The sequence below is a fragment of the Takifugu flavidus genome, chromosome 19 (assembly GCF_003711565.1).
Source record: "Takifugu flavidus isolate HTHZ2018 chromosome 19, ASM371156v2, whole genome shotgun sequence".
Taxonomy (NCBI): domain Eukaryota; kingdom Metazoa; phylum Chordata; class Actinopteri; order Tetraodontiformes; family Tetraodontidae; genus Takifugu; species Takifugu flavidus.
Genome location: NC_079538.1, coordinates 11,913,221 through 11,929,198, shown reverse-complemented (window position 1 = coordinate 11,929,198; position 15,978 = coordinate 11,913,221). Strand labels below are relative to the sequence as shown.

General features: G+C 51.4%; 1 long non-coding RNA gene across 1 annotated transcript; it reads right to left on the bottom strand.

The window, feature by feature from the left end:
- Positions 1 to 1,876: 1,876 nt before the first annotated feature.
- On the bottom strand, positions 1,877 to 6,040 carry LOC130516111 (uncharacterized). Its single transcript, XR_008947353.1, has 3 exons — positions 5,628 to 6,040; positions 1,976 to 2,080; positions 1,877 to 1,909 (listed from the first exon to the last, which is right to left on the bottom strand). It is a non-coding gene; the product is annotated as an uncharacterized LOC130516111 (long non-coding RNA).
- Positions 6,041 to 15,978: the final 9,938 nt, after the last annotated feature.

Sequence of the window (15,978 nt, the reverse complement as noted above, 5' to 3'; positions counted from 1 at the left end):
TGAGCGGAGGCCGCGGCGAAGCCGGAGCGAAGGCCAACCAAAGGACTTTTCTCATCTTCCTTCCACAGTCTAGCTAGCTGGGACGCTAGCTCGCCCGTGCTGATGGCGCAGCGAGGAAGCAGCTTCTGTTGAACCTCCACCATCAGAGGCAGAGACGCGCTACCGTCACCGCGGGTGACTTCTCGTGACCGCCATCTTTGCACGCCATCACTCAGGGCGTGAAGCAAATCCCACGCTGACCTTTACGGCTGCGTCCGCGGCCTCAGAACTGCTCCGATAGCATCTTAATCACGGAACATCAAGGTCGGGTTTTATGAGATGAGATGAGATATTACCTCGTCCACGCGCCACCGCCTCACATCTCCTCCTGTAGGGTGTAACGGTGAAATACGTGCGCGGCGCTGATTAAAGGCCACGGCGGCAGCTGCGACGCCGTCAACTACTGACTTCCTCGCGTTCGTGGAAAAACCTGCACTCACGATCCTTCATAACAACCTCGCACAAAAACTGCCACTCGCAACATCCATTTCCAGAATAAATGAGAAGAGGAGCTCGGTTTTACCAAATTTCCTCGGAGACATTTTTCGGTTGTTGCTAGGAAACAACAGGAAACTTCTGTCAGTGTGACAAAGCCACTTGCTCATTTGTGTGTTCTGCCAACAAACACTTGAAAAACTGAGGTTTTTGGACTTAATGTTAGCTAAACATCAGAATTCTGTGATTTACTGGCAAAAAATGTTTACCAAGTTAGCATAAGCTTTTACCGTTAGCATGACTAAGGTGAAAAAACAAGTCATTTAATTGCATTTCTCTGATCTGCAGATTTCTTCTCTGGGTTTGGATGTAGTTTGTTTGCGCCTTTATTTCCAAAGCTAGCTTAGCTTTAGCAACAATTTGTATCATCTTAACACACAAAATGAAGAAAATAAATCCTAATATGAGGCCCAGCTCGGTGTCGACTCTTTATTTACAGGGATGCGTTTGTGCTTCATCAAGACCGGCTTATAGAATAATTTACACAGTAATTAATGTAAAACTCCATCAATAATGGAAGAGTTAAGAAGAACGTCGGCGGTGAGCTGAGGATTAATGGTGTGAGGTGATGATGAAGTGAGCACGCGTACAAGTAATATTCACTTTAATAACACGGACGCCAGCGCGCACATTTATCATGACAACCTCTATTAGCTTGCAGAAGGACCCGGAGGAAATAAACATGGAGGACGCTGAGACAGGAGGACGTCCAGCACGTCTGGGGGGGGGATGGGGGGGGTATTTATGCATTAGAAATGGGAAACTAATTGAATTCATCAACAGCACAGCCAACATGTCTGAATCTCTCATGCAGATATTAGCATTTTTTAGGAGAGCCGCATCGGAGCCCAGCGGCGAGGAGACGGGTGGGCTCATACACACACAGATATACACACACACACACATATACACATATATACACACACACACACACACACACACACATATATACACATATATACACACACATACATACAAACACACATACACACACACATACATACACACACACAGATATATATACATACACACACACATATATACACACACACACACATATACACACACATACACACACACACACACATATACACACTCACACACACATACACACACACACACACTTTACTTGCAGGTTTAAAATGTTAAATGTAACAGACTGACAATGGCTTGACTGTGCTGTTGCCTGGACCTCCATGTCCACTTTTATTCCTGCCCTCCGGATGAACCGGACTGGACCAGTTAAACCAGGATCCTGCTACACTGGTCGTCGTTGGAACGTTGGGATGGGGAGTAACAGACGTTGTGGCCAGCTCACCCTGGTTTTTGGGGGGGGGGGGGGTTTACCATTTTGCTGCTTCCCGGGCGTCGCCGACTGCATCGAGGGTGGAAATAATCGCCGTGTTTGCTCGGACAACATTAAACCGGGAACACAACTCACCGGCAAATCCCAGAAATCGGAACCTTGGCCGGCCGGCGAGCACTTTAGCCTCTCGCCTCCTCCAAACTCGCCGCCCTGGAGCTTCATCTGGGCGTCCGGCTGTGGCTGGCACCAAAGAAGGAGGGAAAAAAGAGAGACAATGGGATGAAACGTGCTGGCAGACGGGGGGACCTCCATCCCCTCTGCCCCCTCCCCCCCCTTTCCCGTATCCCAGCTCCTCTTTGGTGCAGCCAGATCACAATAATTAATAATCCTGGATGAAACGACGTGAGTCGTCGACGGATCGCGGCGCTACGCCGCATTTGTCTCGGCCCTCGCCAGGAACAGCCTGGCCGTTCCAGGCTGTTCCCGACAGCGTTCCCATTCGGAAAATATAGCCGGCAACATAAATGGCCGTATCGATATTCCTGCTATCTGGCCGTGGCGGCAGGCGGCCCGACAGGCTGTAATCTGGCACTGGAGCGACGGCAGCGAGACTAAAGCATCCTTTGAAGAACAGACTGACCGGTGAACGCGGCAAATTGCTCCAGCCATGTTGCTCCCTGGTAACAAGTCGCTGTGGCAGCAAAATATCGGAATGTCTTTACTGGGAAAATAACCCCTTTCCTTGTTTTATTCCCAAGACTGAAATATTTGACCCTTTTCCATTTCCACTCCACTAGATTAAAGGTGGCGACGCAGAAACGACGGATCAAAACAATTTCTACGTTTTCTCTTTCTGAGATCCGAAACACAATTAGCTAACGTCGGAATTCCGTTGTTTCTTCCTTTGAGGCTTGTTCCTTTCTGGCCGCTGCCTTCCAGCGCGCCTCTGGCACAGAGAAAAGAGGAGCCGCGCTTCAAAGACGACAGTGTTGCTGTAGCTAACGTTAGCCTGCAGTGCCGCTTCCGGACACATCCTGGGAGACGATCACCTGACTGGTGACCGACTTTGATGGTGTCAGAGATGTCAAGAGAGATCCGTACTGAGCGAGGGCGTGGATAGGAACGCTAACGCTAGCATTAGCCTACCATTCACCCTGTTTTGCACTTTGCTAACTTTTTGTTTAACTTATTTTCTTTCCAAAATTCTGTGTAGCTGAAGCTAAAAGCAGCCTGTGGATGAGTTCATCACGAAGGGCTGCGCACGGTTTCACTTTAGGAAACGTTAGCAGCCTAATTTAAAAAAAAGCTGCATTAGAAGAAGAAAAAAAACAGCAGAATTTGATGCAGACGAGCCTTGTTAGCTCACAAGCATCTCTTGAATGTTTGACCATGTTATTGTGGGTGGGAGGCCCTCCTCTCTGCTATCCTCCAGATCGTTTCCAGCAGATGAGATGCTAATAAAGCTGCGACTGGAGCTCTCCGATCAACCCTGATGAAATCACACATTTCTACCGTATTAATTAGGCTGCTGGGTCAAAGGGGAGGCGAGGCTACCCAACATCAAACATCACTTAGGAGTTGGAAAAGGGCTAATTTGACGTGCGTGGCTAACGCTCTTGCATCAATAATCCCAGCAGAGTCGGCCCGCAGGCCTCACTGTTTGCTGAATTTGTACAATTTCTTTGTTTACGCCCTCAACAACAAAAACTCTCCTAATTACAAATAATTAGCCTCAACCAGCTTTTGAAGCCGCGGACGTGATGCAACAGTGGGCGGATTAGCCATTCCGTTTGATTGGGCTGTAAATATGGTACAGATGTTTAGCGTTATTACTAATGGATGAAGCATCGCACACAGAACAGCGCGGATAACTGGGCCCAGTTTTTAACAGGAACTCCTGAACACGTTCTTAAAATGATCTGTTAAAATTCCGCGTTAAGAGAGCAAAAACATTGTTGCCCAATTAAAACACACTTTAAATGAAAAAACATGCTTCTTTTACAACAGCAAAAAAGTTTGAATTCCTGGAAAACGCGTGTGATTCTCAAGTTTTCCTCTAATAAAGAGTTGAAAGTATCAAAATAAGAAGTAGAACAGTGGCAGAAGAACCTCAGGATCGAGTGTGTTGCTACATTTTCTAAAGCAGCTTTGATGTCATTGGACACCTTTGATTGGTAGATCGGCTGTAGCCCCGCCCCCCACCCTGCGTCGGCCTCGCACGGGAGCGTTCCCTCCGTTATTAATATCACAGCCATTTTAATTGTTCCGAACCAACCAAACACTCGGCTCGTTTTCAACTTTCCTGCCTGAAAACGGGATTTTATGAGGACAAACAGGAATCCGAGCTCGGCAGGATTACGCGTTTTTGTTTGAGCCGTCTGCTAAAGCAAATATGGCGTGAATGGGGGCGAGGATGTAGAGTCCCTCATCCTGGCTCGGAGCGCGTTGTTCACCTCTGTGGAGAATGCGGCTTACAGGAAAAAGCTGTAATAATACAGCGGTTCCACGATGGCAATAAAGGGATTTCACAAATCCCAAATTCCATCAGCGGAGCTGGAATCTCGATGGTCTGGAAACCCCAGGAAGCTTTTCTCTCCCCGCTACTCCTCCTCCCTGTTTCCACTCTTCCTTTCGAGCCTCTTTGCTCTCGCTCTGACAGAGCGGCGTTGGGCTAATTGATCGTCTCCTTGTGGGAACATCAGCACAAAGGCGGGAACGTCGGCGCTCGCCTGAGTGTCAGGAAAAGCCAACGGAAGTGCTGCGAACAAAGCGGCCGTCCGGATTTGACTGCCAGGTTCAATAGTAGGAAGTGGCACGTCGCAGCAGCTGGCAGGGACCCGAACGAGGTTCTGATCAGATACGGGGGGGGGCGCTTTCGCCCCGTCAGCAGGTTCTTGTTGCAGCTGATGCGGAGGCAGGAAGTGCCTCGTCAAGACATTCCCAGCCTCACGGGTTTGCCTCTTAACGTGCGATAAACACTTTAGGGATTCGTCGCGAGGCAACAGGAGGGATCCGGCGCCGTTCCGCTGCTGTGATCCGACAGCACGGTTCTGTTATTTCTCAGGAGTGAGAAGAGCCCCCCCCCCCCAAAAAAAATGACTCAATTATGATTCCGAACCTTCTGATCCGCGTTAGCAGCTGACTAACCTGATACATTAGCGCTGCCGAATGGAGTCAAATCCCGGCTGAAGCAGGAGGAATGGTGCTGTTGCGGGGGGGGGGGGGGGGGGGGGGGTGTGTAGAAAACGGCGGGAATATCGACGTATTGATCCGGAGGCCCGCCGCTGATGGGAACGCCGCGACTTCTCCAAATCATCGGGACTAGGGAGTAATCTTCCGACTGGCGGCGGCTGAAAACGCAGAAAGTGGCTGATAACGACTTTGGGCTGAGTCTAAAACGGCCTCGCCGAGCCTTCCCACCCACTTCCTGCTGTGTTACACCTCTACGCCGCCGCTCAGCTGCCGCCAGCAGGAGGGTGAAGAGACGCCGCCGTAAATCTTTACGACTTCCAAATATTGCACTAGCCGAAGCCTTCTGTACACAGACGCATCACGGGCCAGCAAATAAAACCTTTACTGGACACAGGCTGACCCCCCCCACGCCACGTCTCACTGAACAATAATTTCCCGTTTTATCACGCTGTTGTGGAGCAGATCCAGAGGAAGAGGCGTTTTTAATTTACATTTTATTGTTGAATCCGTCCAGGAGATTTTTGTGGACCGTTTTTTTTAGGGAGAAACGGCCAAAAGAGTTAAATAATTGAATAAAACCTCCCCCAGGACTCACCTGTGTCCCCGCCTCCATCTGTCCCACCTGTGTCTCGTTCTGCCTCCTCCATCTATTTAAGTCTTTGTGTCCTGTCTGTCCTCTGCTGCTTTGTGGGTCACTGGTTCCGCTCAGGGTTTCTCCCTGCTAAAAGCCCCTAACGACCGTGTCCCACCTCTGTTGATCTACACAGGTGGTTCTGGCTCATTTCTGCCACAAACTGGAGCTCTGAAAGTATCTCACACCAGGACTTGCTGATGATTCCCTCACCTGTGTGGTCACCTGACCTGCTCCAAGCTGACACACCTGTGTGCCCCGTTCCTCCTGCTGCCTCTGGGTCGTGTAGACGGAGTTGCTGGTCCTGGATGTTGTTTCGGAGTTCTGAGGAAATCAGTCAAAGATGGAAACGACGTTAATGTTAATGAAGCCGGAGGTGAACGACAGCACGTTGGTGGATGAAGCTTCTAGAATGTGATTATGTTGGTGGGAATGTAGAGTTTAAACAACACACACACACGCACGCACGCACGCACACGCACACACACACACACGCACGCACGCACGCACGCACACGCACACACACACACACACGCACGCACACACACACACACACACACACACACACCGCTGCAGCCATTCATACGTTCATATCAACAACACAACAATAAACTGACTCACTAATCTGTTGTGTTTCTCTCGCTGCAGTAAATTAAAGAAACTCGGTTTCAATTAAAAGAGCTTCAGAACAAAAGAGCGAGGCTTTTATACCAACTCTCCCGCCTGCGTCGGCTCTACGTGGAGCTCCAAGGATGAAATTTCCTTTGTGAGGAACGGCTCTTTTTTAAAAACATAAAGCCACACGCTAGCTAAACCTCTGCTAACTGAAATGCAGGCGATTGTTGTGATGTGTGTGTGTGTGTGGAGATAATCTCAGATCCAGAGTCGGTAGTGGCGGTTCAGCCCGCCACACGGTGGGTTATCAGCCATCTGCACACGCCGCCCCGCCCCCCCTGCCTTCCTCCAGGCCCCCGCTGGGCGCCGAGGCTGGCGTGTGATGCTTCGCCAGCTCCATCTGATTGCTCAGATAGATCCGGGCGCCGCCAGATGCGCCCCCGACCCCGCGTGCACGGGTGTCAGCGCCTGAGACGCCGCCGAGGAGGCGTCGTCGTCTGCACCTTCTGGAGCCTCGACTCTCGGCTCCTCGTGGGCGTTGGTGGATCTAAAAGGGTGGAATTTGGGTTTATTCTTGCTGGTGATGCAACAACTGTGTGACATTCAAGTCTCGGCATCGATCCCCCGAGAGCAGGTGTCGGGCTCATCCATCAGGCCCCATCAAACAGAGATCCGGAGCTCCGCAACGTTGGAAATTCTGACCTTTTATTAGCGTCTCCGTGATAAACAAGCCTGTGAAGTTTGGATTCCGGGGCAGCGATCCATCATCCCTCCGGATTTACTCCGTTGAAACGTCAGAAATCTCAGACTGTGCAGCGAGTCGACGAGGAGGAACGCGTTGCCTATTTATAAGCTCGCGCCAGCTGAATTAGCATCCGAACACCTGTCGGAGCATTTAATATGGAATTCATCTGCATATTTAAATGAGGAGGGAGACAAACGCAGCCGATTCATCTTTTATTCCGAGCCCGGCTAACTAGCCTAGCCGCGCTAGTGCTGAGGAACATGGGCATGAACAGAGTCACTCTTGGTTGTGGGAGCCTTTAGTGAAGTCAGTGGTAGCATTAGCAAGCGGTAGGACAGATAAACGGGAGGTGTGTGTGTGTGTGTGTGGGGGGGGGGGGGGTACAGCCCATCGCCTTCTAATAACATCCTCTAATCTCCCGCCAGCTGCCCTTGAGGCCGTCCACTCGGAAAACATCGCAACTTTTCACCTTCAATGAAGAAGCTCCCCCCTCCCTCCCCCGTCCCCCCCACCCCCCACCCCCCCCATCACACAGATTGGACAGGCTTGGCCTTCTGCTTGGCTGCAGAGGCAGAAACCCATTTTTATCTCCCACCCTGTCAGCCTGAATTAACTGTACAAGCCCAACCTTTCAGCCAGGCCTCCACCTCTGCACGCGCTCCCATTTCCTCCCAATGTTCTCCCAGCTCCTCGCCCCTCGCCAGCCGGCGGAACTGCCGCGAAGGTGCCATCATGAGATGATTAAATCTGCTGTTGGGTGTTTTTTTTTTTCTAGGCGGGGGGGAGAAGCAACGCGGCTCATTTGCAATTTACCCAGAAACCCTTTTTTCCCCCGCACAAAATCCCAGTTAAACACAAATATGACAACATTTCTGGAGGTTCTGTTTAGGGAGGCGGAGCATTTCCCAGCATGCACCGGGGCAGCACTCTGCTGGAACACCTCTGATTACCCCACAATTTCTCACCACCTCAGTGTAAAAGAGGTTCTGCTCAGATCTCATTTACTGGGATGATCACATTCTGTCCCAGATGTTCTTTAGGAAAAACGACTTCTTTTCCACTTTTATCAGCTCCAGCGTGTTTTATTTCAGAGTTAACGGTGGACGGCCGTGACTTCCTGGTTCCTCGTTAGCTTTAGCGTCTCATTACCTGATTTATTTCTTTAATGATTCCCACCAACGTTCTTTATCGTGCGTTTCCGAGGATGAGTGACAGATGTGCAACCAAGAGGAAACAGACAAACGTGAGAGCAGCTGAAGGTGATCGAAACAGCGCGATGACAAACTACAGAAACGTTGTTGGAATTTGGATTAACAAAGGGAAAAGACAACAAAGACGGCGCTAAACGTAAGCAGCTGTAAAACAAGAGTCGAGAACACGAGGCAGGCCGGGAAACAGAGAGGTTCTGTTCCAGTCAGCTGAAGATGAGCCAAGAAGCCACCATGGAACCATCAGGGAACCATCAGGGGACCATCAGAGGACCATCAGGGGACCATCATGGAACCATCAGAGGACCATCAGGGAACCATCAGGGAACCATCAGGGGACCATCAGAGGACCATCATGGAACCATCAGAGGACCATCAGGGGACCATCAGAGGACCATCATGGAACCATCAGAGGACCATCAGGGGACCATCAGAGGACCATCATGGAACCATCATGGAACCATCAGGGGACCATCAGAGGACCATCAGGGGACCATCAGAGGACCATCATGGAACCATCATGGAACCATCAGGGGACCATGTGACCCATCAGATTCTCCCACTCTTCTGTCTGACCTCCAGCAGAACCCGCTCCAAAGTGGAGCCTGAGGAGCCTCTGATGCTGCAGCTTTGATCTTCAGGTGGCTGAACTGGAACTGATGAGGATCCAGTGACTGGTCGGACTGGGTGTTTTCTTCAAACGTTCATGCTGACCAGCGACCTCTGAGGCGGACACACAAGCGTGAGCTCAGGACCGGTGACGTCAGGCCGCCGGGACCAACAACCATCTGGTGTGTTTCGGGCCGGGTCGGTGTGATCCACACGGGCCATCCGCCCAGTTCCTCACGCACAGATCCGTGAGGCCCCGTTTGCTGCGGAATATTGAATATTCCCCATGTTCCGCTTGGAAAAGCCTTGGCTGCAGTTCAGGGGTTTGAAGGCAGGCACGCCCCCCCCCTCAATAACAGGAGGCAGATGCACGATTACATTATGTCATCAGCCGCTAATGGTCCCGCATTTTCTGATTTGTGCGCCGTTACTCAGGAAAAGTCAGTTCCTGCTCCGCGGCAGGAAGTCGCAGCCATCACTCATCCGGGATCAGAGCGGCTGGAATGTCAGCCGGCCCCGAATGCGTCGACCTACTGGGAAAACAGCCAGTAGGGTTGATTTGCACCCTGGGCCGGAGCGCCAGGTGCCGTTCCGTCCCAGAAGCATTCCCAACACTCCCATCCATCAGAAGTTGGGCCCGCTCGCTTCAGAACTTTGCCGTCATTTGTATTCATAACATTTTCAATTTCTCCTCTCTGGCTGCGTAATAGGTCTGCGCTCCGAAGGTGTAGTCGGGTTTCTTTTTCCAATTAACATGGAATCATTTTCCCTGCACTAATCTGGGGCCCGGCGTACCGCCGGCCCCCGCGTCTTTGATTTAACGCTTGGCGTGAAGCTGGGGAGTTGGAGGTGTGGCCATGTTGGAGGATCTCCGCGGCCCACAATGTGTTTTCCTCCTGACTGCTCGCCCTCCCAGGTTTAGTGCTGCTTTATGAAGCATGATATGAAATAAACCCTTAGCGCACCGCCAACAAAGATTGGTGGCGTAACTCGCACTCAACTCCGGGAGCTCCGCGTTCAAGGATGGAGGGCTCGGGAGATGAATTTAAGTCGAGGAGGGAGGGTGGGAAATGACGGGAATGTTAATTTACGGGCGCGCGTGTTGGGAGGATTGTGGTTACGGACAAACCGACGCTGACGGGCTGAGCCGGCGTCATGGAGGCGGAGCCTGCAAAGCAATTAAGGCACGGCCGCGGAGCCCTTTGTTGTCACCTCGCTGGAATAAACGTGTGACACGCTAACGGTGCAACACGGGTTATTAGCATGCGCGATATGCATCTCCCTATCTGAAAAGTAATAAATACATCGGCTCTTCTGGGCCCGGCAGGATGTGGGCTCCTCACAATCGCCTCATTTTTGGTGAGTGATAAAAGCTGATGGGTAGAAGAAAACATTCAAAATGCTAATCGTAAACACACGTGGGCAGATTATCAGTTACAGCGACCAGTCTTGATTAGACGGTGGAAAATCAATTTGGGCTGTTTCAGACCAGTAAAGCAAAGAGCCCAAATAGTTGTCAGCCCCTGATTTACCGGCACGCCTTCAGAAAATGGAGACCAGTCGGTGATCTAATTAACAGGTATAATCGCTTTTGTTCTCGTTTTGTCGCAATGTCGTATTTTAAATCATTACAGTGTGTAAATAACAATAATTGTGGCTGAAGTGTTTTGATGGCAGCGCCACATAAAACCGCCACGCTCATCTTCTCCACCTCGGAATTGAGCTGTCACTTAGCAACTCCCCGCGACCTTGGCCGCCGCGTTAGCATGCATGGCCGAGCCGCGTCTCTGACGCTTTGATGTGCCGACGTCTCCCCCTCTCCATCCATGCATGAGCTCCGTAAAGATTTCCCGCCCAGGTCGATCATTTGAGCTGCCAGTGGAGTGTGACAAGCGCCTCTCGGCGTGGCGCCTTCTCGGAACGCTGGAAAGGGCGACAGAGGGCCTCACCTGAGCCAGGTGGTGTCACCTTGGGCGTGAGCGATGAGCTCTGGGTGATTCATTAGCATGCTGCACAGACATTAAAGAGATCTGCATGTAGATTAAATCCACAGGCTGGCAAAGTTTGCCCGCTCATCTAGTTAGCCGCGCTAGAGCTTGGAGAGAATTCCAAAATGCTCCGAAAGAGGTAAACATGCGGGTCATTAAAGCACCACCTGCTCTGCAGCTCTGACTCGGAATTACATCCACAGCAAAACATCTAAGAGCCATATACAGCGTGTAGACATGCTAGCAAACACGTGAGAACTGCACCGCCACACATATGCTTCTGCTTAAGGTGATGATACGCAGCATATGGAGCTCAAGCTCCTCGTAACCCCCTTCCAGAGAACAGAGCACTCCGTAGGATCAGTGTCTGACTCGTTAATTCACTCGGAATTTCCAGATTCCGGCTGTTTGGCACCAGAGGACACGCTAGTGGCTTAAGTTTGATTAGTCCGAAGTTTCCATTAAAACCAAAAAGTGGGGGTTTTCTTCTTTTTTTATCACAAATGAAGGCGTCCCAACACCTGCTGTTAGCAGAACCAGAGTGCAGGTTTCCTCCTGTTAGCTTGATGCTAAATGCCACAACAGCCCCCCACAGCCGCCACGCTGATGCCATCGTCTCTCAGTTAGCGGCTCCAAGCTTCGCCGCCTTGTGTCGGTGCCGATCATTTTCTACCAATAAATCCTCTTTTCTCCACGCAGATGCTTCAAACAAAACAAAGGTCACGGACGGATCCTCTCACTTCAGCCCTTTTCTTCACACCTGCGGCGGCGTGCACTCGTTACGGCGTCCTGATTCACCGATCGGAGAAAAGATGAATAAATTACCCAGAATGCCCTTGATGCTGTCGGTAAGTGTCACGTACGCGATGCGCAGAGGGACATTATCTCGGAATATAATCCTCACATTATGACCATGACACAAAAACTCGACTGCGACGTGTTTATGAACGACATCATCCACCTAAAACTCCGTCTCTGTCTCCCTTTGATGACTGACATCAGGAATGTTTGGATAAATTCCCAGCGTTCTTCCTCTTCCTCCCCTCATCATGACCCGTCACAGCCTGCAGCTACAATACAGCAGAAAATTGTCGTAATAATTATAAGGACTGTAACGGGGAGGGGGGGCTCCATAAAAGCATCCGTTATTGCCTTTATAAAGTATTCATGCGTTTGGAATGATTCAGGACGGCGGCGCACAGCGGCACACACCCTCAAGTAGCGCAGCAATAAAACCTCTGGAGCTGTGACTCGGGTGCTGCTTTCCAGGCTTCCACAGTTTTAGCTTTTATATTTCAAAGCATTGGGAATTTCCACTTTGAGCAGAAATGAAATAGATCCGGCTCTGCCGAAACGCCTCGTTTGAAGGGGAGGAAGTGAGCCGGGAGGAGGCTGAGCCGCGGGAAATGATGCGGCTGGGAGCGAAGGCGCGGAGCGGCACTGGGTTATTCCAGGACTGACCCTCGCCGGATGAGCATCTCATTAGTATAAATAGTTGACTGAAAACCGTCGAGCGCGGCTCATGTTGCGGAGTAACGGGGATGAAATTAGCATTTAAATTAAGCAATGCATCTTTGATATAAGGAGGGAAAATCACGGTGTCATCGGGAGTTCTAGTCACTGTCACATTCTCCGCTCCTGTCCCGCCGCCGCCTCCTCCTCTGTGTCATCAACATTTTGGTCCTTCCTCTCTCAGACAGCTCTATTTTAGCCCCCTAAACCTCTTATAGTCCAGTGTTCAGAGCGCCCCCTAGATGTGGGGCTGCAAATGGAACCTGGGTTTCTAATCTGGCTGCTGATTGGTCACATTTACCCAGAGGGAACCAAGTCTCCAGGAAGCAGGAAGTTGCTGGCACACGCCGCTACGGGACGGATGTTAAATGGGCTGGTTCTGGGCACCGGAGCTGCGGAGGCTGAGGTTGATCCATCAGCCGCTATCTTAAAATGACGGGATGGCTCCTTTATTACACAAATTACAGCTCCGCGAGCGGAGTTCAGGCCCCTCGCACCGTGAGCCGAATGCGAATCAGGGAATCAAGGTGCCGCTGACATCAAACAATATGGCCGTTAATAAAGGCGGCTAACGAGGCGCACGTGTCGGGATTTGCTCCGGACGCCTCTGATCTGGACGCTACGGCTGCCGTTTCAAATCAAAGTCGGAAAAACGCATAGAAAATCAACCGCGAGGTTTCCTTTTGTGGCTTCGGAGGTCAGGCGCCGGGAATATTGATGCTTTCATGCCGTAATGATGTCCTGAGCGGCAGCGGGGGGCAGAAATAATGAGATCCGCCCGTATCCAGGAGTACCTACAGCAGCCGTAGGACGCGGCGCCGCGTCCCGGTGGCACTTTAAACAGATCCCTCCGCAGGAGTTTTAAGTGGGCCTGCTTTATTTGCCTCTGCAAACCTTTAGAAGAATCCGATCTGTGCTTCAGGACTCCCAGAACCAGCCCGGCTCGCAGCAGTGGGTCCACCCACGCATCCACACCCCTCACATAGACCTGCTTCGCCCCACAGCCCCCCCCAGGCAGATCACCGCGCCACTCTGCTCGCCTCTCCAAATGGACTGCAGGGGCCCCAGGGAGGCGACTCAGCGCTCCGGGTTCGGAGTAGTGGGAGAGGGTGAGATCACGGGAGGCTGCTGAGCAACCAGAGGCAACTGGCAGCCAGTCTGGATGCTGCTGTGGTTCGGGGGGGGGGGGGGGGGGGGGGGGGTGGGGCGCTAGGATTTGCGGCTAAATGGATTGATTCTCGGAGCAGCGCAGAGGAGGATGGAAATGAAGTGCTGCATCCACAAGGGAGGAGTGGGTCAGGAAATACCCCGGCCCAACGCCGTCCTGCTGCATGTAGCTCGCTTTAATCCGGAATTCCTGGTTTGTTCCCCATCTTGTGACGAATCAGGATGCCCTGGAACACCTGTTTGCACAAACAAAGTCTACTAACCATCAGGAAATAGTTCCCTCTCTGGGAACGAGGCGATAAGACTGATATCACGTCTCAGCCCAATTTTTGCTCGGGTCAGCAGAAATGCTGCCAACCGCCACCAAAACTGGGACAGAAGCAGCCTCCCGATGGCTCCGTCTCCCAGCACTCGCCATTCCAAAGGCTGAAGACGCGTCCTCATCTCAAAGCAGGAACGACGACCGTGCTGAGCGCAGAATTGCAAACGGCTCATCAGTGTGTTCTTCCTCTCCTCCCTGCCTGGACATTTGTCTCGCGTGGCGTCCAACATTCCACAAATAACAGACACCTCATTTAGCCGAGGAACGGTTTCAATAACCCTCGAAAATCATGCGCGGAATTCCAGCCAGACAAAAACGGCAGCGTGGCTGGCATAACAAAGGGGCACACAGAAGAAACTTTAGGATATATGTGTGTGTGTGTGTGTGCGTGCGTGTGTGTGCGTGTGTGTGTGAGGAGCTCGGAGCTGATCCAGTATCAGCGGGGCCTCGGCTGCACCCTGGGCAAACTCCGTTAAACGGGGTCGCTCTGTTCCCGTCCGTCCTGGCACTTTTCCCGACGACGTTTACGGATGTCTGCAATAAAGTTTTTTTGTTTTTTTTCCCCTCTTCGGCCGGTATTAATGGACGGTTCCGGGGGGTTCGCGGCACCGCCGGCGAGGGAGGGAGGCAGGCAGGAAGACAGATGAGGAGAGAGCGAGACGGACGGAGATTGAAGGAGAGAAGCAGGAAGAGATCTCATACTAATCCCTTCGGTCGAGAGCTGCGAGTCAATTATTCTTCATTTGTCTTTTATCTTGACACGACTGTCTGGGAACGAGGCTCCTCCAAGGCCCGTCAGCCGCTTATTGATGCAGTCGGGCCCCAAGGGTTCACCCACTCTGCAGACGGGGCCAGAGGCGCCAGGGGCCGAGGGGCTAATGGAGCCAGAAATTGGGGTCGGCTGCCGAACGGCTACTTCAGGTGGCATCGTAATTGTAAAAATAGAGACACAGGAGGGGGGATGTGGCGAGCGCGTCAGTTCTGGTTTGGATTAATCGGAGCGAGCGCTGTTTTATGGATTGGATGGGATTTTCCCCACAGCGGCTGATCCCGGACAGCTGAGATCTGTCGTTCCGAGTTTTAATGTGGGACATTCTGAGCAGCGAGGACGTTAGCTTAGCGTCAAAGCAAAGCCACAGACGCTAATGCTTATTTACAAGCAAAAGTTTCTCATTCAAGTCGTCCATCCCCGAATATCGAAGTCCCCCGTTTATGAAGAAATCAGCGGTGCGACGGCGGCGGGAGCTGCTCCTGTTTATGCAGAAAACTTCGCTCCCGGGAGAAACGGCTGCATTAATGCGTCCATAAACGCGTCTTTACCTTGAAGTGTTGCAGTTGAAAGGAGAAAATGAGCAGAATAAATAAGTAAAGCTGCTGCTTTATGCTTCTACGCATTAACCACGAGGCTCCTCTGACATTTCAAGTCAGAAGGCGGAAACCTCTGAAATTATGTAATAAACGTTCGACTCAATCTGGCAACCCGCACTGGGGTTTTTTTCCCAGCGTTGAGCCTTTGCATTAAAAGCGTCACGCTCCACAGAAACGTATTAAATCTGCATCCGGATGTTGGTCCGGACGACAGGAAGTTTGTGGGAAAAACACCCTCCAACACCAACGAGGAAAAAGATAAGAATCGTGTTTTCTATCTGCGTCAGCGAGCTCATCCTCTCGCTCTGCCTGTCATCCTGCCGTCACCGTGGTGACGACTCTCTCTCGTTCTCACTCTCTCTCTCTCACACACACACACACACACACCCCTCCAGCCTGTCACTCAGAACACATCTGCATACACTGTTAGCATGCTGCTAGGCTGTCAGCTGATTGGCATGTCATAGCTGTCAGAGACTGGCAGAGTGGGGGGGGGGGGGGGGGGTCAGGGGGCTCTTTAGCGCGTCTTTGACTGCTTTGTCCCTGAAAATGTCCATCTAGGAACTCCAGAGGGACAAATATTTGTAAACTCCCTTCAAGCCGCTCATCTTCAGCTGCTGGAAACTAAATTAACGGCTGATTTCAGCCTTGATTGCTTTGATTTCCTCCTCGGGAGTGATGACGGGAGGTGTCCACACGTCCTGCTGTGAGCTGTGTGAAAGAAAAGGCAGAAGAAATATGTGCTTCATCCACGTTTGAAGCACGTGATTGATCACACACA